At 44.1% G+C, this 27,413-nt stretch overlaps 1 long non-coding RNA gene across 3 annotated transcripts in view; it reads right to left on the bottom strand.

Annotated features, from left to right (window-relative positions):
- Nucleotides 1-24,116, bottom strand: part of LOC116980069 — a 294,722-nt gene extending 270,606 nt beyond the window's left edge. For all 3 annotated transcript variants that reach the window (XR_004413849.1, XR_004413848.1, XR_004413850.1), the window contains exon 1: nt 23,838-24,116. This is a non-coding gene — a long non-coding RNA (uncharacterized LOC116980069). The remainder of the gene's footprint in view (nt 1-23,837) is intronic.
- Nucleotides 24,117-27,413: the final 3,297 nt, after the last annotated feature.

The raw sequence follows: 27,413 nt of genomic DNA, 5'->3' as shown, positions 1-27,413 counted from the left end.
GGTTTTCAGCAACCGGCTACGACTTCACGGCAGTCGCCTCAAAAATCACCTAAGTGGGACAGGCCCATAAATCTGCATGTTGACAGAGGAAACAGGAAGCGACATACCCCTAAAATCAACAAGCATTGTTGAATCTTAGCCGAACTCGTCCAGACTTCTGTACCATACTAGATCAACAACTAAACAGGCAGGTTCTGTTGTCTTAATGATTACTCAAGCTGGCCTGATTCTTTCTTTTGGGACCCCTTTGTAACCCGGCGAGTGTCTGCAGCAGGCAGCTGTGGACCTGTGAGGTTAAATGCACAATTACTGATGTCAGCGAATTGCAGAAGCAGCCCAGACCATCACACAAACCGAACTCCCTTCCATTGACTCCATTTACCCCTCATGCTGCCTCGGCAAGGCCAGCAGCATAATCAAGGATGAGTTCCCTGCCACTCCCTCCTTCCCTATCCCATGGGGCAAAAGGTATAGAAATGTGAAAACGTGCACACTCCAGATTCAGGGACAGTTTCTTCCATGCTGTTTTGAGACACAACCAGAGAGCAGTACTGAACTATTATCTACCTCACTGGTGACCCTAGGTCTACCCTTGATCGGACTTTGCTGGCTTTACCTTGCACTAATCGTTATTCCCTTATCATGTATCTATAAACACTGTAAATGACTCGATTGTAATCATGTATTTTCTTTCCGCTGGCTGGATAGCACCAACAAAAGCTTTTCACTGTACCTCGGTACACGTGACAATGAACTAAACTAAACTAAACATTAACACATGACCAGCATCCATCATGTAGAGTCTTGTAACTTGCACAGAAGTTTGCAAGTCCATTTTGGTAGCAAAAACAGGAAGACAGATTATTATCCAAATGGTATCAAGTTGGGAAAAGGGGAAGTATAACAGGATCTGGGGATCCTTGTTCATCAGTCAATGAAAGTAAGCATGCTGGTACAGCAGGCAGTGAAGAAAGCAAATGGCATGTTAGCCTTCATAACACGAGGAGTTGAGTATAGGAGCAAATAAGTCGTTCTGCAGCTGTACAGGGCCCCAGTGAGACCACACCTGGAGTATTTTGTGCAAATTTGAGGAAGGACATTCTTGCTATTGCGGGAGTGCAGCGTAGGTTCACAAGGTTAATTCCCGGGAGGCGGGACTGTCATATGTTGATAGAACGGAGCGGCTGGGCTTGTATACTGGAATTTAGAAGGATGAGAGGGCATCTTATTGAAGCATATAAGAGTATTAAGGGTTTGGACACACTAGATGCAGGAAACATGTTCCCGATGTTGGGGGAGTCTAGAATCAGAGGCCACAGTTTAAGAATAAAGGGTAAGCCATTTAGAACGGAGATGCGGAACAACTTTTACACACAGAGAGTTGTGAATGAGGGGAAATCTCTGCCTCAGAGGGTGGTGGAGGCCAGTTCTCTGGATGCATTCAAGAGAGAGTTAGATAGAGCTCTTAAAGCTAGCGGAGTCAAGGGATATGGGGAGAAGGCAGGAACGGGGTACTGATTGTGGATGATCAGCCATGATCACATTGAATGGCGGTGCTGGCTCGAAGGGCCGAATGGCCTACCCCTGCACCTATTGTCTATTGTCTATTGTCTATTGTCTATTGTCTATTGTCAATGTTGCATTAAGCACCATGTGTAACACAGGGGCCTGATCACATTCAGCAATCAATTTCCCAGCTCAATTGAAACACACAGCACATATAAAGTTATATTATATATTTGAATTTCGAGTGCAATCTGCTTCAAATGTCCATGCATCAGAGTTTCAGTTTACTAATATCATTTGTAAAAATATCTGTTGCGTGCAAGCAGTGTTTTTATAGAGCAGCATTCTGCATACTGTGAAGGAAGAAATAATGGGTCCTCTGAAGTTATTTTCAATTTAATAAGAAATAGGTTTTGTTTTGTGGTTCAGGTCAAGAATATAAGTGTGACCCTAAGCATCTTACATTGTCCACAGATTGATTTTTTTGAACGATAAAATAGAACTAACTTTGGCATGGAAGCCAGGTGCTCCCTTCACACTTCAGTGGATAAATGAAATTCTGGATGCGTACAAACCAACAATATCCAGATTAATCCCTGGTCGATGCCAAACCAGTTTATTTTAGCTGAAGCAGTTGAAGAATAGAGTGCTGCAATAGGGCTCGGCATTTCTGAATGAGATAGAGAGAGATAGAGAGGATTCATCCAGGATTGCTACTCCTGATCACTACTAGAATGGATAAATCCAAGCTTTCATAACCAAGTTGGCTGCAAATACTGCTCAAGTTCATTAAACAAACTATCACATTGGCAAGAGTAACTAAAAGACTACCAGCATGAGTAGAGTCATATTCCAATATCAGAATCGGATATTAGGATTCAATAAAATCTGTTTTAAGCCTGCAGTAATCCTAAAACAAAACTACTTTTCAAATGATTACCACGTGGTATTTGTAACAAAACCATTGTAACGTTACTGGAATTATCAAAAGTATCCATTCAGCAGAGTCTGAATTCAGCTTTCATTCTGAATTAATTGCCTGTTTCCTGTCTCTGTTAAAGTGAACAATCTGATTTCAATCCTTTCATCCAAATGCAACATCAACTGAATGTAAATTTGGCTCTGGATTCTAATGGCAAATATGATGTAAAATATTTAAACCTCATTCTTTAACAGTTATTATTGACCAAATGTACTAAATTCATTTTGTTTTGCTTTATCTATTGTCATTTTCAAATCCAATGAACAAAATCTCTTTATGGGAAAAGCACTCTTCCATAAAGGGATTATTGTGTGAAGGCAGTGAGTGATAATGACAGTCAAGGAACAACACATTGAGGTTAATTTAAACCTCACTGCCCAAAAGAAATGTACAAGATCAGCTGATAAACAATATCAGTGGGTTGCAAAATCATTGCGGGAAGTGATCTTGTGAGTTTTAGATGAGTGCATTGCCGCAATCTAACAGATGGGAGACGATTATTATGTTTGAGGTCATTATATCTGGAAACATTATAGAATTTTTCCCATTGCAAAGGATTTGTTCCCAATCGTAGCATATTTTTGTGTTCCATTATCCTATAGTCTGAATTATTCCTTCAAAATTAATTTAAAATATGAAATGACCGCTCATTTTTTTTTGTTAATTTATAATTTCCATAACACAACAAATAAGTAGGCATACGTGCAGCATAGGAAATTGCTAGTCCATTAATCCGAGATTAGTCTTGCCCTCACATGCCATTCTTAATCATGAGTTGCTCCACCTCCAGTTAAATATATGTCTTAAGATACGCTCACATTCAAGTTGACATGATTTCTTCGATCTACTTATCGTCATCTTAGTTTCTGAATATAATGTCAGGAAATCTATTCCCAATTACACCCATTTAAGGTAAAAGTTTCATGTGCTGAGGTCCAGCTTTCAGGGCAGGTTCCCATTCCCGATTTTAAACAAAGTAAGCAGCCAGCAACTTTCAAGTGTACGTTCACCTTCATAAAACTGCGACCTGTGAGGGTGCAACTTACTGTAGGTGTTACAGAATATCCCTTCTGTAATCAGCCACAAATGGACAGGAGCATCCTTTACAGCAGGCACTGGAGGCCACAAAATAACAAGGAAGAACAGACTATACAGAAGCAGACCCCTCATGCCTGTGCCATTATTCAATATGAACGTGGCTGATCTGTCACCTGAGCAGTATTTTCCTGCTTGTTGATTCACGTAATATTAATAATCCATCAATCTCTATCTTGAATATAGATACAAAATGCTGGGGTAACCATATAACCATATAACAATTACAGCACGGAAACAGGCCATCTCGGCCCTGCAAGTCCGTGCCAAACAATTATTTTCACCTAGTCCCATCTACCTGCACTCAGACCATAACCCTCCTTTCCTTTCCCATCCATATACCTATCCAATTTATTTTTAAATGATAAAATTGAACCTGCCTCCACCACTTCCACTGGAAGCTCATTCCACACAGCTACCACTCTCTGAGTAAAGAAGTTCCCCCTCATGTTACCCCTAAACTTCTGTCCCTTAATTCTGAAGTCATGTCCTCTTGTGTGAATCTTCCCTACTCTCAATGGGAAAAGCTTGTCCTCGTCAACTCTGTCTATCCCTCTCATAATTTTAAAGACCTCTATCAAGTCCCCCCTTAACCTTCTGCGCTCCAGAGAATAAAGACCTAACTTATTCAACCTTTCTCTGTAACTTAGTTGCTGAAACCCAGGCAACATTCTAGTAAATCTCCTCTGTACTCTCTCTATTTTGTTGACATCCTTCCTATAATTGGGCGACCAAAATTGTACACCATACTCCAGAATTGGTCTCACCAATGCCTTGTACAATTTTAACATTACATCCCAACTTCTATACTCAATACTCTGATTTATAAAGGCTAGCATACCAAAAGCTTTCTTTGCCAACCTATCTACATGAGATTCCACCTTTAGGGAACTATGCACAGTTATTCCTAGATCCCTCTGTTCAACTGCATTCCTCAATTCGCTACCATTTACCATGTACGTCCTATTTTGATTTGTCCTGCCAAGATGTAGCACCTCACACTTATCAGCATTAAACTCCATCCGCCATCTTTCAGCCCATTCTTCCAAATGGCCCCTAAATCTCTCTGTAGACTTTGGAAATCTACTTCATTATCCACAACACCACCTATCTTAGTATCTCAGCAGGACAGGCAGCATCTCTGGAAAGAAGGAATGGGTGACGTTTCGGGCGACTCGAAACATCATCCATTCCTTCGCTCCAGAGATGCTGCCTGCCTTGTTGACTTCCTGCAGCATTTTGTGTCTGTCTTCGGTTTAAACCAGCATCTGCAGTTCCTTCCCACACATCTATCTTGAACATATTCATTGAGTGAGCTCCCACAGCAAACTAGGTCGAGAACTATAAAGATTCACCACCCTTTGTGTGTAGATATTTTTTCTCCTTTCTTCTCTGAATGGCAGACCCTTTACTCTGTGGTTCCGCCAGCTCTCACCAGCGGAAATGTAAATTATCTATCTCCCCCTGTCAATTCCTGAAGAAATTTGTGTACTTTGTTAAGATAATTTCCCACTCTTCTAAACTCAAGAGAAGAAATGATCTATCCACTTAATATCTCCTCAGAAGACAAGCGAGCCTTCACATGGATCTATCTGTGTGTCACATTCTATCACAATTATGCCAGGGCTTACAGACAATATTCCCCTTATCCTTAAACTGTGACCCCTGGTTCTGGACTCCCCCAACATTGGGATTATTTTCCCTGCATCTAGCCTGTCCAATCTTTTAAAGAATTTGGAATATTTCTATAAGATCCCATCTCATCCTTCTAAATTCCAGTTAATATAAGCACAAACGATCCATTCTTTCATCATATGTCATTCCCACCATCCCGAGAATTAATCAGGTGAACCCACGCTGCACTCCCTCAATAGCAAGAATGTCCTTTCACAAATTAGGAGACCAAAACTGCACACAATACTCCAGGTGTGGTCTCATCAGGGCCCTGTACAACACAGTTGGACCTCCTTGCTCCTATACTCAAATCTTCTCGCTATGAAGGCCAACATGCCATTTGCTTTCTTCACTGCCTGCTGTACCTGCATGCTTTATTTTCAGTGACTAATGTACAAGGACAAGCAGGTCTCGTTGCACCTCATCTCACGTGCTTTCTTCTTCCTGCCCCTCCCCCCCCCTCCCCGCATCAGTCTGAAGAAGGGTTTCGGCCGGAAACGTTGCCTATTTCCTTCGCTCTATAGATGCTGCCGCAGCCGCTGAGTTTCTCCAGCAATTTTGTCTACCTCCCCTATTCCTAATCTGACACCATTCAGATAATAATATGCCTTCTTGTTCTTGCCACCAAAGTGGATAACCTCACATTTATCCACATTATACTGCATCTGCCATGCATCTGCCCACTCACCCAATCTATCCAAGTCACCCCGCAGCCTCATAGCATCCTCCTTGCAATTCACACTGCCACCCAGCTTTGTGTCATCCGCAAAGTTGGAGATGTTGCATTTAACTCCCTCGTCTAAATCGTTAATATATATTGTAATAACTAGTGTCCCAGCACTGAGCCTTGCCGCACCCCACTAGTCACTGACTGCCATTCTGAAAAGGACCCATTAATTCCTACTCTTTGCTTCCTGTCTGCCAACCAGTTCTCTATACATGTCAATACCCTACCCCCAATATCATGTGCTCTATCTTTGCACACTTATCTCTTGTATCAAATGGGACCTTGTCAAAGGCTTTTTGAAAGTCCAGATACACCACATCCATTGGCTCTCCCTTATCCATTCTACTTGTTACATCTTCAAAAAATACAGAAGATTAGTCAAGCATGATTTCCCCTTCATAAATCCATGCTGACTTTGATCAATCCTGTCACTGCTTTCCAAATGCACTGCTATTACATCTTTAATAATCGACTCAAGCAACTTCCCCACTATCGATGTCTGGCTAACTGGTCTATAATTCTCTGTTTTCTCTCTCCCTCCTTTCTTAAAAAATGGGGTTACATTAGTGACCCTCCAGTCCACAGGAACTGATCCAGTGTATAGAACTTTGGAAAATGATCATCAATGCATCCACAATTTCTGGGGCCACCTCCTTGAGTACTAGTGGGATGCAGACCATCAGGACCTGGTGATTTATTTGCCTTCAGTCCCAACAGTTTACCCAACACCATTTCCTGACTAATGTGGATTTCCTTCAGTTCCTCCGTCACACTAGATCCTCGGTCCCCTAGTATTCTGGGATATTTGTTTGTGTCCTCCTTAGTGAAGACAGAACCAAAGTACTTGTTTAACTCGTCTGCCATTTCCTTGTTCGCCATTATAAATTCACCTGTTTCTGACTGTAAGGGACCTACATTTGTCTTAATTAATCTTATCCTGTTCACATATCTATTGCGAATCCTGAACCAGTACTCGCAAGTCCCTTTGCACCTCCAATTTCTGAATCCTCTCCCCATTTAGGAAATAGTCTATGCTGTTATTACTGCTACCAAAGTGCATGACCACACACTTTCCTACACTGTACTCCATCTGCTACTTCTCTGCCCACTCTCCCAACCTGTTCAATTCCTTCTGCTGATTCCCTGCTTTATCTACACTACCAGCCCCTCCACCTATCTTCGTATCATCTATAAACGTTGCCACAAAGCCACCAATTTAATCATCCAAATCATTAATATACAACGTGAAGAGTAGCGGACACCGCACCAACCCCAGCGGAACACTTCTAGGCACTGACGGCTATCAAGAAATAATGGCCTTTAGATCATAAGGTCATAAGGTCATAAGGAATAGGAGTTGAATTAGGCCATCAAGTCTGCTCTTGCCATTCAATCGTGGCTGATCTATCTCTCCCTCCAAACCACATTTTCATGCCTTCTCCCCATAAACTCTGACTCCTGTACTAATCAAGAAATTTGCCACTCTTTGCCTTCCGCCATTCAGCCAACCTCCAATCCATGCAAGTATCTTCCCTCTAATAGGACAAAGGACATTTATTGTCACATACACCAATTGGTGCAGTGACATTTGAGTTGCGATTGCAGCACACATATAAAATAAACACAACATTATAGAATTATAGAACATTAAACATAAAAAACATCCCCACAGTGGGATCAATGTTTCCCACTGTGAGGGAAGGCATCAAAGTTCAGTCCACTTCCTCGATTTTCACCTGTGGTCGGGGCCTATTGAGGCCTCCGTGGTCGCCGCTACGGTGCAGGTTTCAGGCCCTCTCGCTGGGATGATGGAACTCCGGCGTCGGAACAGAAGAACACTCTCAGCGGCTTGGAGTTCTGAAACGGCCGCTTCCTACCAGAGACCGCGGCTCCCGAAGTCCACAGGCCGCGCTGGGCGGAGCTCCAACACTGCGGACCTCGGCGAGAGACCCCAGGCTCCGTGTTGATAAAGTCAGCACCGCCACAGCTCCATGATGTTGAAGTCAGCTCCAACATGGCGAACCGTGTAAAGCATCGCCCCGCTCCGCGATGGTACCTCAGTGCTGAAGCTGCAGCTTGAAGCTCTGGCCGGTTTCCAGCAGGAAAGGCTGCGCCAATCCGAATGGTAGGCCGTGAAGAGGGAGCGAAGATGCGGCTCGGAGGAAGGACGCATCCTCGCCCAGGTAGGGACTGGGCGAGGATGCCCCCCCCCCCACCCATCCCCCGCATCAAAAGACTAAAAGGCCTCCAGAACAAAACTTTTTAACAAACTAAAAATAAAAAATAGGGTGAAGAACGAACAGCTGCAGGCGAGGCTGCCATTATTCTTATCAAAGGCCTTTCTGAAAATCCATTGACTCTCTTTTGTCTATCCTACTATTTATTTCAACTAATTCCTACAGATTCGTCAGGCAAGATTTCCCCTCCACAAACCATGCTGACTTCAGCCTATTTTAACATGTGCTTCTAAAGGGCCTGTCCCACGAGCATGCGACTGCATGCGGCGAGTGCGACCTAACGTGGTCGCTTGAGCCGTACGACCTCGCGGGGCCGGTCCCACTTCGATCGTCGGAGGCGTATGGAGTTGTGCGGGGCTGGTCCCGACATCGCGCGGGACTCCGAAAAACTGACACGGTCCAAACATTACACGCGACAACGGCCTGTCAGCCCGCAGCCACATTGAGGCCGTACGCAGCGCCTCAATGGGTGTACGCAGCGTCTCGACGTTGTACGCAGCGTCTTGACGCCGTACGCAGCGTCTTGACAGCATACGCCTAGCACGTGGCATTGCGCGATGACGTCACTGCCCGGCGTGCAGTTGCGTGATGCCGTAACCGTCCGACGCCGTGCGATGTCCAAATTCAGTCGGCCCGCCTCCTGCCCAGCTGATTGGTGAGTATGATGTCGGGACCAGCCCCGCACAACTCCAGGCGGCTCCGTGGTTGGAAGTGGGACAGGCCCCGCGAGGCCGTACGCCTCCAGCCACCACGTTTGGTCGCGCTAACCGCATGTAGTCGCATGCTGGTGGGACAGACCCTTAAGTACTTGAAAAACTCATCCTTAATAATGGACTCGAGAAACTTACTAAGCACTGACATCAGGCTAACCGGCCTACAGTTTGCCCACTTTGCCTCACTTTCTTCATGAACAGCAGAGTAACATTTGCAACTTCCCAGTCCTCTGGGACTACTCCTAATGGGCCTGTCCCACTTTGGCGACTTTTCAGCGGATTGCCGGCGACTGTCAAGTTGCCGGCAGTCGCCTGAAAAACCGGGAACTGGAACGGCGACTGTCAGAGTGGGACACACACACACACACATCGCTTTCTTCACCAGCCTGTGTGAATTTTTTAGACAGCGCTCCCCCCACTTGCCCTGTACAAATATTTCACACGGTGCAAAGCCAATGTGATACAGACATTCCCGCGATGAACAGGAAGGTTGGCGCAGTAATTAAGATGGCTAAAGCACAGTGTACGGCAAGCCCTTTAAAAGAGGGGGGGAGCAGGGGGCGAGAGGGGGGAGAGGTCGTGGAGACAACTTTTAAGAAGCCAGAGATACACGTGAAGTTCGGCGGACATTAACATTACCGGTCGGTTATCTTTGGTTCTGAAAACTACTGCTTACCTTGCTTTCCCCAATGAGCCAATGAAATTCACCAGTCAGCAACTTACGAGAACCTCCGAGAACCTTCGACCTCCTGGCAACCCACTAGGACCTCCTGGCGACCCACCTACGGCTCAAGAAATCTCGTTACTCTCCATAGCGACTTCATTCGAGTCGCCGCTAAATTTTCAACATGTTGAAAAATTTGCGGTGCCCATAATGAGGCCGCGACTAATTCCCAGGCGGGAACTCCTCGCGACCATGAAGGCGACTCCCCGGCAACAAACCGCGAACATATGGCGACCATGTGGCACCTGCATAGTCTCCTGCAGTCGCCTAAAAAGTCGCCTAAGTGGGACACGCTCATAACTCTAGTGATTGAAAGATCGCTACTAATGCCTCCACAATCACGAAAGACACCTCTTTCAGAAACCTGGGGTTCAGTCCACGTGACATCCACTTTCAGACCTTTCACCTTCCCAAGTATCTTCATCTTAGTAATCGCCACTTCACCAACTCCTGCCACTGGACTCTCTTGAATTGCAGGCACGTTGGTGGTGTCTTCCACTGTGAAGACTGATGCAAAAAAAACTATTCATTTCATCTGCCATCTGCTATGCCCCATTATCACTTCTCCAGCATCATTTTTCATATTTTTCCAATGTATGACCACTCTTTTATTCTTCATATATCTGAAATCTTTTGGTATCCTCTTTGATATTATTGGCTAGCTGATCATATTTCATCTTTTCTCTCATTGCCTTTTGAGGCACCTTCTGATAGTTTTGAAAAGCTTCCCAGTCCCAATTTAACATTAATCTTTGCAAGATTATTTTCTTTTAGTCTTATGCTGTCTTTGACTTCCCTTGTCAACCACGGTTGCCTCATTCTCCCGTTAGAATCTATCTTCCTCATTGGAATGAAAAGATCCTGCATCCTCCAAATGACTCCCAGAAACTCCTGCCATTGCTGTTCCACTGTCATTCCAGATAGGCTCCCTTTCCAATGAACTACAGCCAGTTCCTCCCTCATGCTACTGATCAGTAGTCACCTTTACTCAACAGTAATACCAACATATCTGGTTTAATCTTCTCCCTCTCAAACTGTAGGTTGAATGTTACCATATTATGGTCACTACCTCTTTTGGGTTCCCTTACCTTAAGTTCCTGAATCAAATCCAGTTTGTTAAACAATACCAGAGCCAGAATTGCCTTTTCCTTAGTAGGTTCAACCACAAGCTGCTCTAAGAAGTCATCTGATAGGCACTCTACAAATTCCTTTTTTTGGGATCTAGTACCAACATTATTTTCCCAGTTGACCTGCATGTTGAAATCTCTCGTGATCACTGTAACGTTGCCTTTCTTACTTGCCAATTGTATATCCTGATGTAATTTGTACACTACATCCTGACTACTGTTTGGAGGCCTGTATATAACTTCCATCAGGGTCCTTCTTACTCTTGCAGTTTCTTAACTCTACCTACAAGGATTCTACATCTTCTGATCCTATGTCAGTCATCCTTGCTGAGGATTCAATTTAATTCTGTACCACTCCTTCTGCCAACCTGCATGTCTTTGATAGGATGCGTATCCTTGGATGTTCACCTCCCAGTTCTGATCCTCTTTCATCCACATCTCCATGATGCCCACAACGTCATACCTACCAAAGTCCAACTGCGCTATAAACTTATCCATTTAGTTCCATATGCTGTGCGCATTCAAATATAACAACTTTAGTTTAGTATTCACCGCCTCTCTTCTCAAATTGGTCCCTATTTTGCCTGACTTTAGATTAGATTAGATTAGATTAGATTAGATTCGTTTATTGTCATTCAGACCTTTCGGTCTGAACGAAATGTTGTTTCCCTGCAGTCATACATATAATTAAAAAATGACAAAAACACACAATCAACACAAATTTAACATCCACCAGTTCACCAAACACCTCCTCACTGTGGTGGAAGGCAAAATCTTAAAGTCTCTGTCTCTTCCCTTTATTCTCCCTCTGCGCCGAGGCGACGGTTCAAACTCCGCGGGTGGTCACTGCCGCCGCCACAGCTCCGAGAGTCGGGTCTCCACTGCCGCCGCCACGGTTCCGGGGCCGAGTCGGGTCTCCGCTGCTGCTGCCGCCGCCGCAACTTCGGGGCCGCGTTTGGTCTCCGCTGCTGCTGCCCCCTCCGCAACTTCTGTTGCCGCTTCTGTCTCCGCTCTGCTGCCGCCGCCCCAAGCTTCGGGGCCGGTCTGTCTCCGCTGCTGCTGCCCCCCGCCAACACGGTTCCGGTGCTTGAGTCAGGTCTCCCTGCTACTGCCTCCGCCGCAACGGTCCAGGGCCTATTCGGGTCTCAGCTGCTGCTGATGCCGGCGCCACCACAGCCTTTGGGCGCCGAGTAGGTCTCCGCTGCTGCTGCGACCGCTACGGCACCGATGCCGACAGTCTGCCATTAAGCCTCGGCGCAGACCGAGAGACGGGGGGAATACGACAAAAAAACAAAGTCGCATCCCGGAAGGAAGACCAAAGCATGTTTCTCCCACCCCACCCACACACATACACAACTTAATAAAACAAAATTAACTAAAACATGACAAGAAACAAAAAGAAAGAAAAAAACAAAACAGACGGACTGCAGGTGGGCCGCGCTTAAGCCAGCGCCGCCATCTTGAAGACTCTTATCCCTCTTTAAACTTTCTGTCATTATTTCCTCCAGAGACTTTAGTAACTTCCCCAGCACCCTCCTTCCCTTTAACTTCATTCATACATTTCTGTTGAACCCCCACCCTAACTATTTAGTTTAAAGCTGTACCTATGGCCCTAGCTATGCGGTTCGCCAGAACTCTGGTCCCAGCAGGGTTCAGGTGGAGTCCGTCCCATCAGAGTTCCCTTCTTCCCCAATACTGATGCTAATGTCCCATAAATTCAAACCATCTTCTCTCACACCAATCTTTGAGCCATGCGTTCAACTCTTTAATCTTCTCGACCTTATGCCAATTTGCTTGTGGCCCGGGTAGCAATCCAGAGATTATTACCTGTTTGGTTTTGCTTTTTAATTTGGTCCCTAGCTGCTCAAATTTCCTCAGTGAAAACTCTTTCCTTGTTCTACCTATGTCACTGGTATCCACGACACTGAGATGAGGAAGTATTTCTTCTTGGAATGGGTTGTGATTTATGGAGGCTGAATAAACCATAGAACAGTACAGTACACAAAGTGCTGGAGTAACTCAGCAGGTCAGGCAGCATCTGTGGAGAACATTGATAGATGACGTTTCAGGTTGAGACCCTACTTCAGTCTCAGGCGTTTTGGGTCGACCCTTCTGACTCTTCAACTCCAGAGATGCAGCCTAATCTGCTGGAGTTACTCCAGCATTTTGTGTCCTTTTGTGAATTAACCAGCATCTGCAGTTCTTTTTTCTACATAGAACAGGCTAGCAGAGGAAAAGGCTCTTTGATCCACAATGTTTGTGTCGAACACAATGTCAAGTTAATCTCCTATGCCTGCACGTTATCCACAAACTTCCATTCCCTTCATATCCATGCGCTTATCTCGAAGCCTCGTAAACCCACCATCGTATCTGCTTCCATTACTACACTGGCAACGTGTTCCATGCTCCCATCACTAACTGTGTTAAAAACCTGCTCCACGGATATTCTCCTGCAGATCTGCTGGTCACAGACCTACGGCCAGAACAACACGTTTCATCACTACTCTCTGACTTCTATAAGTAAGCCAGTTTAAAGTCCATCGGATCCCTGGTGACACAACTATGTATCTAATGCCCCTGTCCCACTTAGGAAACCTGAACGGAAACCTCTGGAGACTTTGCGCCCCACCCAAGGTTTCCGTGCGGTTCCCGTGCGGTTCCCGGAGGCTTTTGTCAGTCTCCCTACCTGCTTCCACTACCTGCAACCTCCGGCAACCACCTGCAACCTCCGGGAACCGCACGGAAACCTTGGGTGGGGCACAAAGTCTCCAGAGGTTTCCGTTCAGGTTTCCCTTCAGGTTTTGCTAAGTGGGACAGGGGCATTAAACTATGCATCTTAGTCTTCTAGACTAGCCTACTATGAGGGATATTATCAAATCCGGAAGTGGCGGCGCTGGTGAACGGCTGCGGCTCGCCTGCAATCCGTTTGTTTTTACTTTTTTGTGTTGTTTTTTTTCGTCTTGTTTAGTTAAGTTTTTGGTTTTTAGGTTTGTGTTATGTGTGGGGGGTTGAAACAGAGCTTTCTGTCTCTCCCTTCGGGGGAATGCGACTTTCTTGTCGTATCCCCCTTCTCTGCCTCCGTCTGCGCTGAGGCCTAATGGCGGAGCTGGCGACCTCGAGGCTCCGGAGGCCAAGCCTGTCAGGACTCGCCCTGGGCTCGCTCCCGTGGGGGCGGCCCGACTCGGGGCTGGAACGGCGCTCCCGTGAGGGCGGCCTGGCTCGAGGGTAACGGCGCTCCCGTGAGGGCGGCCTGGCGCGGGGCTGAGACGCTCCCGTGAGGGCGGCCTGGCTCGAGGGTAACGGCGCTCCCATGAGGGCAGCCTAGCTCGAGGGTAACGGCGCTCCCGTGAGGGCGGCCTGGCGCGGGGCTGAGTCGCTCCCGTGAGGGCGGCCTGGCTCGAGGGTAACGTCGCTCCCGTGAGGGCGGCCTGGCGCGGGGCTGAGACGCTCCCGTGAGGGCGGCCTGGCTCGAGGGTAACGTCGCTCCCGTGAGGGCGGCCTGGCGCGGGGCTGAGACACTCCCGTGAGGGCGGCCTGGCTCGAGGGTAATGGCGCTCCCGTGAGGGGCTGAGACGCTCCCGTGAGGGCGGGCTGGCACGAGGGTGTAACGGCGCTCCCGTGAGGGCGGCCCAGCTCGCGGGTAACGGCGCTCCCGTGAGGGCGGCCTGGCGCGGGACTGAGACGCTCCCGTGAGGGCAGCCTGGCTCGAGGGTAACGGCGCTCCCGTGAGGGCAGCCTGGCTCGAGGGTAACGGCGCTCCCGTGAGGGCGGCCTGGCACGGGGCTGAGACGCTCCCATGAGGGCGGCCTGGCTCGAGGGTGGAACGGCGCTCACGTGAGGGCGACCCGGCTCGGGGCTGGAACGGTGCTCCGGTGGCTGAGACGGCGTTCTGGCGGCGGCGGCCTGAGTCCGGGGTTCGGCCGCGGGCCAGTGGACGACATCGTCAACAGTTGCGTCCGCTGGACTGGAGGGCGGCAGCTTCGACCACCCCCGCGCCGCGGAGTTTGAACCGGCCCGTTCGCGGAGCTCGGTGAGCCGCGGGACTGACTTACCATCGCCCGGTGGGGTATCGCCTCAGCGCAGAGGGAGAAGAGGAGGGAAGAGACAGCAGCCCTAAGATTTTTGCCTCCATCACAGTGAGGAGGTGTTTGGTGGAATCACTGTGGTGGATGTTAATTTGTGTTTACTGTCTGTTCTGTTGTTTATTATTGTATGTATGGCTGCAGGTAACTACATTTCGTTCAGACCGTAAGGTCTGAATGACAAATAAAGGATCTAATTCTAAATGTCTTACTACATATCCATGTGGACAACATCCTTTGCCCTACTCTCATCGATCACCTTCGTCACCTCCTCAAAATACTCAATCAAGTTAGTAAGACATGACCTGCCATGGACATGCTGACTGTCCTTATGAATCCCACTTCCTTGCATACATTCCACATATTAAAAACTGAGAGATATAGGTTATTAATTAGTAAAGGAATCATAGGGTCAGTGAATACGCTGAAAGTGGATATTAAGGGAATGTTAGATCAACCATGACTTTATTGAACGATAGAGCAGTCCCGAGGGACCAAATGGGCAACTCCTGAAGCTACATCTTATTGTCTTACTACATCAATCAATTTGCCATCACCGTCTCTGTTAGTTACAATCTCAAAAAATGTCATAACATTTATAATACATAAACAATATTTCATAAATCTAATTCGACTCTGCCCAACCTTATTATTTTTCAAATGTCTTCATAACAATCCTTAAAAGGCGGTACGGTGGCACAGCGGTAGAGTTGCTGACTTATAGCTCTTACAGCGCCAGAGACCCAGGTTTGATCCCGACTACGGGCGCTGTCTGTATGCAGTTTATACGTTCTCCCCGTGACCGCGTGGGTTTTCTCCAAGATCTTCGTTTTCATCTCGCACTCCAAAGATGTACAGGTTTGCAGGTTTCAAATGCTGCCTCACCCGCAGATTTTCTCCAGCATTTTTATCTGCCTTCAATTTTTCCAGCATCTGCAGTTCCTTCTTAATCAATCTTCAGGCATGTGCCTCAGCTGTTATCAGGCAACTGAACCATTTTACCACAACTAGGTAGCAGTCCTGAACCTCTATCTAGCTCATTGGTGACCCTCGGATTATCCTTGATCGGACCTTGCTAACTTTATACTACACGTTATTCCCTTATCATGTATCTGTACACTATAAATGGCTCGATTGTAATCATGTACTGTCTTTCCGCTGACTGGATAGCATGTAACAAACAGCTTTTCACTGTACCTCGGCACATGTGACAATAAACGAAACTAGAAAGGGCATTCAATTTGAGCCAGGAATCAATTTGTTCTACTGTAATATTAACAGAGAAATAAGCTGCACCTGTCATCTGTGGTGGAGCGCATATGCGACTGCACCAGTCAATCATAGCAGTAATGTTTAAGAAGGAACTGCAGATGCTGGAAAATCGAAGGTAAACAAAAATGCTGGAGAAACTCAGTGGGTGAGGCAGCATCTATGGAGCGAAGGAAATAGGCAACGTTTCGGGCCGAAACCCTTCTTCACATCATAGCAGGAAGTCAGGTATCTATCATCAGGAGTCTGAAGAAGGGTCTTGACCTGAAAAGGTCACCCGTATTTGAGGAAGGGTCTTGACCTGAAACGTCACCCATTCCATCTCTCCAGAGATGCTGCCTGTCCCGCTGAATTACTCCAGCATTTTGTGTCTATGATCAAGGCTGATCTATACTGGACGCTTCTACTCAAACCAATCAGGGTCTTACTACATCAATCAATTTGCCATCATCATCACCTCTGTTAGTTACAATCTCAGAAAATGTCATAAAATTTATAATACATAAACTCCTTTCCCTGAGTTAAAAGAATATCCTGAAAATGATTTCATTTGCAGATGTTCCTTGATGCAAATTGTGCCAGCTGCACAAACCGTTCAGTATTCAAAAGGTTGATGAATTTGCTCTCATCTACCACCAAGGGACACACTTATTCACATCATTACTGCCTTGATTTAGAAAGCAACAAACATGCACAGCATGCATGACAAATATGTACTGCACATTAATGGATGTGGACACAAAACTAAATGAGTTCTAATTGAGTATTCAAGATGCCTAAACAATTCACATTCATATTCAAACTTAAATGAAAGACATTTGTATCAGTCTTAAACAACCTACTGAAAACTTGATATCAAAAGCAATAAAAGCCGTTAGCAAGTGGAGTACACATGAACAACAAATCTTATTTCTCTTTCTATAACTTGGGTGAGTAAATATTGGTTGCTGAAGAATTAAACTAGAGCTTCCAATAAATGCAAAATTATACATTGTTTTGATTATTGATTTAAAATATGTGATAGGAGCAGAATTAGGCCATTCGGCCCATCAAGTCTACTCCGCCATTCAATCATGGCTGATCTATCTCTCCCTCCTAACCCCATTCTCCTGCCTTTTCCCCATAACCCCAGATGCCTGTACTAATCAAGAATTTATCTATCTCTGCCTTAAAAATATCCATTGACTTGGCCTCCACAGCCTTCTGTGGCAAATAATTCCACAGATTCACCACCCTCTGACTAAAGAAATTCCTCCTCATCTTCTTCCTAAAGGAATGTCCTTTAATTCTGAGGCTATGACCTCTAGTCCTAGACTCTCCCACTAGTGGAAACATCCTCTCCACATCCACTCTATCCAAGACTTTCGCTATTCAATGAGGTCGCCTCTCATCTTTCTAAACTACAGCGAGTACAGGCCCAGTGCCGTCTAAATATGTGAATATCTTTGGTAAGGTCAGTATTTATTGTCCATCCCTAGATGCACTGTCAAGGTTGTGGACCACGTGAACCACTGTCATCCCCATTGTGAAGTTACTTCTATAGTGTCTTTGGGTAAGGTTCCAATATTCAGCAACGATTTACAGATCATGTGACTTTTAGGAGCCCTTGTCAGTGGTGACATTCTCATATACCTGTCTTTGTCCACTTAGGGAACAAATGCTGTAGGTTTTGTGTGATGCTGTCAAAAAGGCCATTCACTGCATATCTTGGTGCATCAGTGATGGAGGGAGTGAACATATACCGTGGAGGACTAGATGCCTATCGTTTTGGTGCTTTATCCTGTGTGGTGCCAAATTCAGAGTGTTGTCTGAGTTTAGGGGCAGCACAGTGGTGCAGCGGTTGAGTTGCTGCCTAACTTACTGCACATACTGCGCCAAAGACCCAGGTTCAATCCCAATTACGGGTGCTGACTGTAAGGAGTTTGTACCTGTGACCGCGTGGGTTTTCTCTGAGATCCGGGTCCTGGAGCTGGTGAGCCCACAGACCCCACCCCCCCTCCCCTGCACCCCCCTCACCTACACCCCTCCTCCCCTACACCCCCCTCTCCTACATCCCCCCTCCCCTACACCCCCTCCCCCACAGACCCCCCTCCCCCATACCCCCCTCCCCCATACCCCCCTCCACCACACAACCCTCCTCCCCCACACACTCCTCCCCCACACACCCCCCCTCTCCCACCCCCCCCCTCCCCCACACCCCCTCCCCACCAGCCCCCACCAGGCCCCACCAGCCCCCGCCAGGCCCCACCAGCCCCCGCCAGGCCCCGCCTGAAGCCATCCCCGTCCCCCGGTTACAGAACGCTCCCGCCGTTGCGTTGGGGAACAGGTGAGTGGTGGAATATTGCATTTGGGAATGGGTTGCGTTGTAGGACCAGGCCTCTCTTGTGACTGGGCCCCAACGAGTCCCACTTAGTCTAGTTCAGTACTCTGACTGATGAAGGCCATTGTGGGCTCTTTGGTCATTGGAGCCGTCATTGCTTGGTTTCGTACCTTTTCGTACCTCTAGTTTCCCTGCCCTCTAACTCTCAGTCTGAAGAAGGATCTTGACCTGAAACGTCACCTATTCCTTTTCTCCAGAGATGCTACCTGACCCAATGAGTTACTTCAGCATTTTGTGTCTATCCTCCGTGTAAATCAGTTCCTTCCTACACATTTAGAGTGTTCACTTCTGGTCACCTGGTTATAGGAAAGATGTTGTTAAGGTGGAAAGTGTGCAGAGAAGATTTACGAGGATGTTGCTAGGACTCGAGGGCCTGAACTGTAGGGAGAGGTTGAGCAGGCTACAACTTTATAAAGGTGTATAAGAGCATGAGGGGGATAGATAGAGTAAATGAACAGAGTCTTTTACCTAGAGTAGGGGAATCGATAACAACAGGTCATAGGTTTAAGGTGATGGGGAACGATTTAATAAGTACCTGAAGGCCAAACCTTTTTACATAAAAGGTGGCAAGTATATGTAACGAGCTGCTGAAGGAGGTAGTTGATGCAGATACCATCACAGCATTTAAAAAACATTTGGACAAGTACATGGATTGGATATGTTTAGCGATATGGGCCATACGCAGGCAGGTGGGACTGGTGTAGATGGAACATGTTCGTCGGCATGGGCAAGTTGGACCCAAGGGCCTGTCTCTAACCTATATGATTCTATGACTCTTTGCCAGGCAGATCCAGTGTTCGTGCTGTACTTCAATATCTTGACTTGGTGAGGTGTTCAGACTAAACTGGGATGTGGTTGGGGACTGCGGCCTTTGTTCTATTCAGTGTGTTAGTTGTTTTTTTGTATCACATTGAACATATAGATTCCACTGAACATGGGCCCCATGTTTGGGAACAACAGTGTGGTCATCTCATCACAGCATACACAAATCTATTAGAACGCACACACACACAGAGTTTGGAATTATGAAGACACACCAATGTATCTGACACTAAATTAAAACATGTTTGGATCATCACTGCCATTACATCAACTATTTAATAGGTAGGCTAAAGCTTCACATTCAACCTTGAATTAATTTATACATTAATTGTTGCCTTGTATATTTAAAACAAATAAGTTTCATGGTTTCACCACACAAGATTCAAATATTAGTCTCAAATACAAGGATGTAACTAGCAGAGAAATAAAAAGTGAGTAAAAGTAAATAGGTGGGCCTGGCCAAGAGATTTTCTAAAGAAGGATCGCGACCAGAGACGTCACCCATTACTTCTCTCCATTTTGTGTCCATCTTTGGTGTTAACCAGCATCTGCAGTTCCTTCCTACACAAGAGATTTTTATGTTTTCTAATGATGTGAGATTGAGAAATAATCATCAGTTCCATGGATTAACATTTAACTGTTTCATGAAGGATTCCAGAGCTTTTCTGTAAAGAATGGATCTGATGGGTTAAATGATCACCATCTGCCCTATATATTTTTGTTTAAATCGTTGATTCCTAGACAGATATCTACATTTTAATCAGCCTTTATCTACCAAATATCTGTCCTAAATTTTCTCTTCACTCGTAAAGTGAAAGCCTCCGTGTTCTACTTAAAATTAAATTGTGGGAGTAATGTTTGAGATTTATCACCAACTCAATAAAAGTACTCTTCAGTCGCCTCCTTTCAAGGCTGAAAATCACACGTTTCACGAACCTTTCTGTTAGAGATCAGTCTCTTAGCTTTCCTCTGTACTGCTTGCAGGAGGAGTTGAGGCAAAGTAGACTACAGCACTCTTTATTCCGATATACAATTCCACACATTCATTTTTTATTTGGTGACAAATCCTGATGACATTTTAGTGAGGCAAAATTAATTTAATTTATCTCAGGTATATATCTAAATAGACAATAGTCAATAAACAATAGACAATAGGTGCAGAGTAGGCCATTCGGCCCTTCGAGCCAGCACCGCCATTCAATGTGATCATGACTGATCATCCCCAATCAGTAAATAGATTTCAGATGATTACATCTAAACTAATAAGTATGGTGAACTAATTGTATTGTGTTTATGTGAACCGTTTTATTTCTCAATAAATATTAATGAATCAGCTTTTTCAAAATTGGAGGTGCTAACAGTTTTTAGCAGTCAATATTAAATAAATATATGTGGGAAGCAAGAATATTATACTGGAAAGCAAGTATGTAAGAGCAGGTGAGTGAAGTGCAATTGCAGAATGAGTTAATGCACTGATACAAATTTGGATAGACTATCTCTCAAAATCATCAAAGTAATATAACATTAACTTTGAAAGATCTGCTTGCATGGCAAATTTCAAAATTGATCATAGTCATAGAGTCATAAAATCATATGGCACAGAAATGGGTGCTTTAGCCCAAATTGTCTGTGCTGTACAGAATGCCCATCTAAGCTCGCCCCATTTAACTGCATTGGACTTATGTTCCTCTAAATCTATCCTTTTTATGTACATATCCAATTGTCTTTTAAGTGTCTTAACCACTTCCTTTAGCAGCTTGTTACATGTATGTACCACCCTCTGTATGGGTGTTATATCTTACAGCTTGCATTCTACACATTGCACTTTGTTTTCTCGAAAACAGAGCATTTTTAAACAATTCTGCTCATGGGCTATAAATCATTTTTGAAACAGAAATAGATGTGATATTGTAAGATTATTTGTTTATCTTTAAAAGTTTTGTTTTCCTATTTTACTTGTTCTTATGAACCCATTTGAAATTATAACAACTTGAATACCTTTTACAAATTTAAGATAATTTTTTTGGTTAGTGCAACAGGATCAGCATAATTGCCCGTACATTTGATGGAAAGATTTGTTTAGGTCTATCACAAGGCCTTATGTGGTCAACATGCTTGTCATTACGATACAATGACAAGATTCATGGTGATTTCTTTAGTCGTGAGACAAGGTCAGGAAGTCATAAATTAGATTGTATTAGCTTGCAGCTACTCTCATCAGGCGAGGAGCAATAATGGAAAGGAAAATATAAGAGGAAGATAAATATGAAAGGAAAATAACCAGTGAAGTCTGGGATTTTAGGACTGATAAAGAAACTTTTAATGCATTTTATGCTGGCTGCCATTGACAAGATATATAATAAAGAATGAATTAAAAATGTCAATTTCAGTGAGCGTTCAATAACTTGGTTCTTTGTTGCTCAAGTCAAAGTCTGTCTGACTGATGGATCAAAAAGATAAAGAGAATATGTAAGATGCACAAGCAAAAATGAAGAGAGAAACAGAGTCATCCAAAGCCAAGTCCATAATGTAATACTTCACAGTAAAGACCTGTAGGGTAGAAGCCAGTCCCATTAGGAAGTATCCAAGCAGCACTAAAAACTAATGTTCTTATCCAATCAAAGCTATTTCTATGGCTGCTTGGGCTTCTGCAATACTGTCTTTACACTAGACTGAAAACTCTTTGTACTAATTGCCAGATTGTACCACATTTTCTGGTTCAGTTCCATTCAATAATTGGTTCACAAAGACGGGCAAAAAAGGAGAAAATTTCAGGCTCACTACTGCAAGCAGAGGGTCAGATGATGTTTCACAGAGAGACCATCATCTTCTGGCACTTTGCACAGGATTAATCAAGCACCATCTGCAGATCTGATGCTCATCGTGCCTCTTCAGCCAGGGGCCTTAACTTGGGAGGTACACAAAACAGCTCCCAATCTTTTCATATCATTTGCCTTTTTCTTCAGCATTATTCTCATTAAAAGCTTTAGGGATGCCCTTGGCTGTTTTCTGGAAATGCATTGTCAGGAGCTTGTTAGTTTAACCCCTTAAGGTTCTTTTGGGTATCGAAGTTTTATGGAAATCCGAGCAAACATAATTTACTCCCAAAATCTCCAAGAAAAAAATCAAAATAAAGTCAGTGCATGACCAGAAAGAATGAGAAATTTTGCAATACAACATTGATTGCACTTTACTTTCAGTTGGTAAATCAGAAACAGTATATTTGCAATATTCTATTTACATTTACGCCACCATCACTTACCCAGAACAAGGCAAGGATATCAAGGTCACTTTAAAGTATAATCTTTTCAGTATCATGCGACTTCTTTGAGATTTCTCTAAATGACATGTGCTGAATACTTGGTAACTAGTTTGAAGGAACCAGAATTTTGTTCATACTCATTAAAGTCAAGTAATGTTACAGAGTACTTTCACACAGTTCTACATGATCCTGTACTTTGAATTGTAAAAGGCATTTTCTAACTTTTAATATTGACACACATACTCAGACATTTCATTACAAATGCTTTTATCTGACAAAAGCAATTAGAATATAATTATAGAAACTGTTTATCATTGTTGATATAAAATGTTATATATGCAGAAAAATTAACAGCGCCTTGTGAAAGACACCTGTCATGATTTTCTCTCTGATTTAAGCGTTTAGATTTCCACATTCCAATTTAAAGTCCAAAGAAGCAAGACTTACTATACTTCAGTTTAGTTTGAAGCAACTGGAAGATACTACATATAATAATATTTCTTATTTCATATATATAAAAACTAAAATTGACATTGATGGCACTCGACTGAATGCATTCCTGGCTAATTCACAGATTATCCACAAGTCCAAATGTGCTTCCTACAGTTAGTCTTTCGTGTAACAGCCACTTTATTCCCTTTTTTGGATGAATTCTATCATCTTTACTATAACAATTCAACTATATTAGTTTGCAACATAGTTATTATAAATATCAAAATAAAACAAAATCATCCTGCAGCTTCCTTCAGCATCAGCAACCATGCAGAATTCATTAAGATAACTTATGTCTCTTTATAAAGTTCCCCACCTATATGTACTGTTGGTGAAAGCATCCTCCCCTCCCTCCCCACCCACTCATATACCAAAGGCAGCCCAGTCACAGAACACCCCACACAATACACACAACTATAAACATAAGCAAGAAAAATAATTCAACTTGAAAACAGAACCTCATAAACATTAATACATTTGATGGACATGCCTGCATATTAGTTGCCATTCCGGTGCAAGTTCATTAAATGATCAGTGAAGGCAAAATATAAGAATCGCATCGTTAACTGACATTGGTTGGAGCAGTCAACAGACCTGTTATGTTCGTGCATTGTTTGACTTTTAATATATACACCTCAGCCACTTCCTGATTCCTTTCATAACTTTAAATTATGAATTTGCAGTCCAAACTTTTAGACAACTGCCTAGCTACAGCTGGAGACAGGAAACAGTTTGCAGGGCTTACCTTTGCTTAAAAGCCAGGCATTTACATGAGGCCTAAATCCACAAATAGATCCAGAGATTTTCCCAGACGCTCAGCCCTAACAGGTGCAACAGCACAGAGGCAGAAACAATACCTAATATTAATAAAATAAAAAAGCTTCAAAACACAGAGAGTGAGAGAGTAAAATGTCTTCCCATAGCCACAACCAGCTCTAGTGCAGGGGGAGTTAGGAATGCACTGGCTATAGACTTTTTCCAAAGCTGTAGGTCTTTTTTAGTGAAGCAAGATTAGTTCATACAAAACTCAACAATACAGCACTGAAACCCATTGTTGATATTCAACATTTTTCACATAGCAGAACAGAATAGACAATATGGTAGCTAGGAAACCGTGGGCTGGATTATAAGTAGATCATATCTCATTCATCCATTTATTCAGTAATCCTTTTTTTCTTACACAATCCAAATGACTAAAGGGAGAATAAACCAAAATCAATATCAACCTGTTAAAATTAAAATGGAAAAATTCAATTGAATAAGTTGATTCAGAGACAAGAGTGCTTCTTGGTCAAGTGATGTATAATGATCCTACTTGAAAGCCATAATTTTGACAACAAAAACTACCAGTGGAAAGTTAGGAGGAATACAGCTCCTGTATTAATATCTACTTTTATTGAGTAGTAAAATATTATTTTTTATGACAGCTTATCTCTGGAGCATCTTCATCAATAGGCAGTTATGAAATTATAAATTAGAATAAAATACAATACATGCTGAAAGGGTATAAAATCAGAAGATAGGATTTCATATTCTCCTAACAAACAGGTTCTGTTCTGGCCTGTGTTTCACCGGCATTTATGTTTTGATTTTAATTTTGAAGCATTAGCTCTGTTCACTTTTTCTTTAATAATATTGTAAATGATTTTTTTTGTCCAAATTTAAAATATACATTGGTCACCCCTTCATATTATAGAACATTAGCAAAATGAAATCACAACGAGACATTTGCTCTGGTGTTATTCAAAGTAATGTAGATTGTATTAATGTGCCTTTTTTTTGTTTTTCCACTTTTTTGCTTCTGGGCTGGCTGATCCATTGTAATTTTTTAAAGTCCTTTTAAAACTAAAATCCAGTTCCCAGTTTTCCTTCAAACCAGTGAATACTCTAGGTAGCCATAGAAGTGATTGTTCCTTGCAGTTTCTTTTCATCAGTTCAGCAATTGACCAATTGACAACTGATTGATAGTTATCTTTTCAGTCTTACAATAGGAGAAATTACCATTACTAAAGCTATGTACAGTAAATGCCTCCAGAGTAAATTACATGATTCTAAAATTCTCCTTCACTCACTTGGTACAATAGCAACACAACAAAAACTTTCCTTTTTTGTCCCTTTCCTTGTACTGTAGATTTGGCCTTTCCTGCCAACTACAGAAAGGAACTTGACAGCTTCTTTAAAAAGAGGAGCATAAAGGAGCTTGAATGAGGGATGGCACTGGGCCGGACTTAGACTCTCATTCAATGCAAGAGCTATTCTTTGTAGAGAAAAATTAGGCATGTGAGTGCAAGATAAGATGTGTCTGAATAGACCAAAGAATACTCAGCGTGACCCTGAACTCCTTCCACATTTTGTTAACACTTAAAGCTCTGTGGTTCTTTTTACAGTTATTGTGATACTCATTGGAAAATAGTTTTAACAAGAATTAAATCAAATCTTGTTTGACACTTGAGGCCGCCTTTATTACTTTAGTGGTAGCATCGGTGTGGAGGCCGTTTTGCTTCGGATGTAATATCTGGGTTCACAGCTAATGTGACAGCAGAGCAGTAGATGCAGGAGGTCTTCAGAGGAAGTCATTCACGTGATCAAGTTTGTTACAACATCGAGTTGGGCCTACGTTTACAGTAGCATTCCCAGGTTTACATGTCGAGCTGCCAGAGGAGGTAGTTGAGTCTGGGACTATCGCAACGTTTAAGAAACAACAAGGCAGGAACATGGATAGGACAGGTCTGGAGGGATATGGACCAAACACAGGCAGGTGGGACGTGTAGCTGGGACATGTTGGCCAGCAGTGGCGGACTGGGTCTAAAAATATTGGTTGCCAGGAGACAAAGGGGGCCCACCATCAGGGGCCCACTTGATATAGGGGGCCCACTTCATCAGGAGCCCACTTGCCATCGGGCAAGCTGACACCCAGGCCAGTCCGCCACTGTTGGCCAGTGTGGGCACGTTGGGCCTAAGGGCCTGTTTCCACGCTGTATGACTCTATAAAGCTATGAATCTAAAGTAAAGGAACAATTTTAAATGGAGACATAAGAAACTGCAGATGCTGAAATATTGAGCAAAAAAACAGAGTGCTAAAGGAACTCAACGGGGCAGGCAGCATCTGTGGATGCAATGGGCAGATGACTAACCAAGGCTAGAGATAAACGCGTCAGATAAGGAAAGAAGAGGAGTGTGAAATGTAAAGATGGAGGACAGGCTATCAATGGAAGGAGATGGGAGGAGTGGAAAGAACTGGTCTCACGTCCTTACAAATGAGTCCTGTCCTATCATGTAGGCACAGTGGGCTCCTTCTAGAAAACCTTGCTTCAAGTATAACTGGATTATTAGCACGACTGATTTATAACAATCCTCGGTGGACATGGAAAAGATCAGTTATGCTGAAGAATAACATTCAGTAGCTGACAGTAACTATTAAGGAGAACATTTAATTTTATATATTTTTTTTCTTTGCTAAGATTTTGTGAGTTCCCTGGAAACATCACTCACAGAACTGATGCTTCCTTCAAAACTGTCTCCCCTGCGGAGTTTATATACTTCTAAATACGTTCGTCAAGAGTTAATGGGTGGCACGGTGGCGCAGTGGTAGAGTTGCTGCCTTACAGCGCTTGCAGCGCCGGAGACCTGGTTTCGATCACGACTACGGGTGCTGTCTGTGCGGATTTTGCACGTTCTCCCCGTGACCGCGTGGGATTTCTCCGAGAACTTTGGTTTCCTCCCACTCTCGAAAGACAATAGACAATGGACAATAGGTGCAGGAGTAGGCCATACGGCCCTTCGAGCCAGCACCACCATTCAATGTGATCATGGCTGATCATCCCCAATCAGTACCCCGTTCCTGCCTTCTCCCCATATCCCCTGACTCCGCTATTTTTAAGATAGCTTAAATCTAGCTCTCTCTTGAAAGCATCCAGAGAACCTGTCTCCACCGCCCACTGACGCAGAGAATTCCACAGACTCACCACTCTCTGTGAGAAAAAGTGTTTCCTCATCTCCGTTCTAAATGGCTTACCCCTTATTCATAAATTGTGGCCCCTGGTTCTGGTCTCCCCCAACATCGGGAACATGTTTCCTGCCTCTAGCGTGTCCAAGCCCTTAACAATCTTATATGTTTCAATGAGTTTCCCTCTCATCCTTCTAAACTCCAGAGTGTACAAGCCCAGCTGCTCCATTCTCTCAGCATATGACAGTCCCGCCATCCCGGGAATTAACCTTGTACACCTACCCTGCACTCCCTCGTACTGGTAGGTTAATTGGCTTAAGAAGGAACTGCAGATGCTGGAAAATCGAAGGTAGACAAAAGTGCTGGAGAAACTCA

The sequence above is a fragment of the Amblyraja radiata genome, chromosome 13, assembly GCF_010909765.2.
Source record: "Amblyraja radiata isolate CabotCenter1 chromosome 13, sAmbRad1.1.pri, whole genome shotgun sequence".
NCBI classification, from domain to species: Eukaryota; Metazoa; Chordata; class Chondrichthyes; order Rajiformes; family Rajidae; genus Amblyraja; species Amblyraja radiata.
This window is presented reverse-complemented; position numbering and strand designations above follow the sequence as displayed.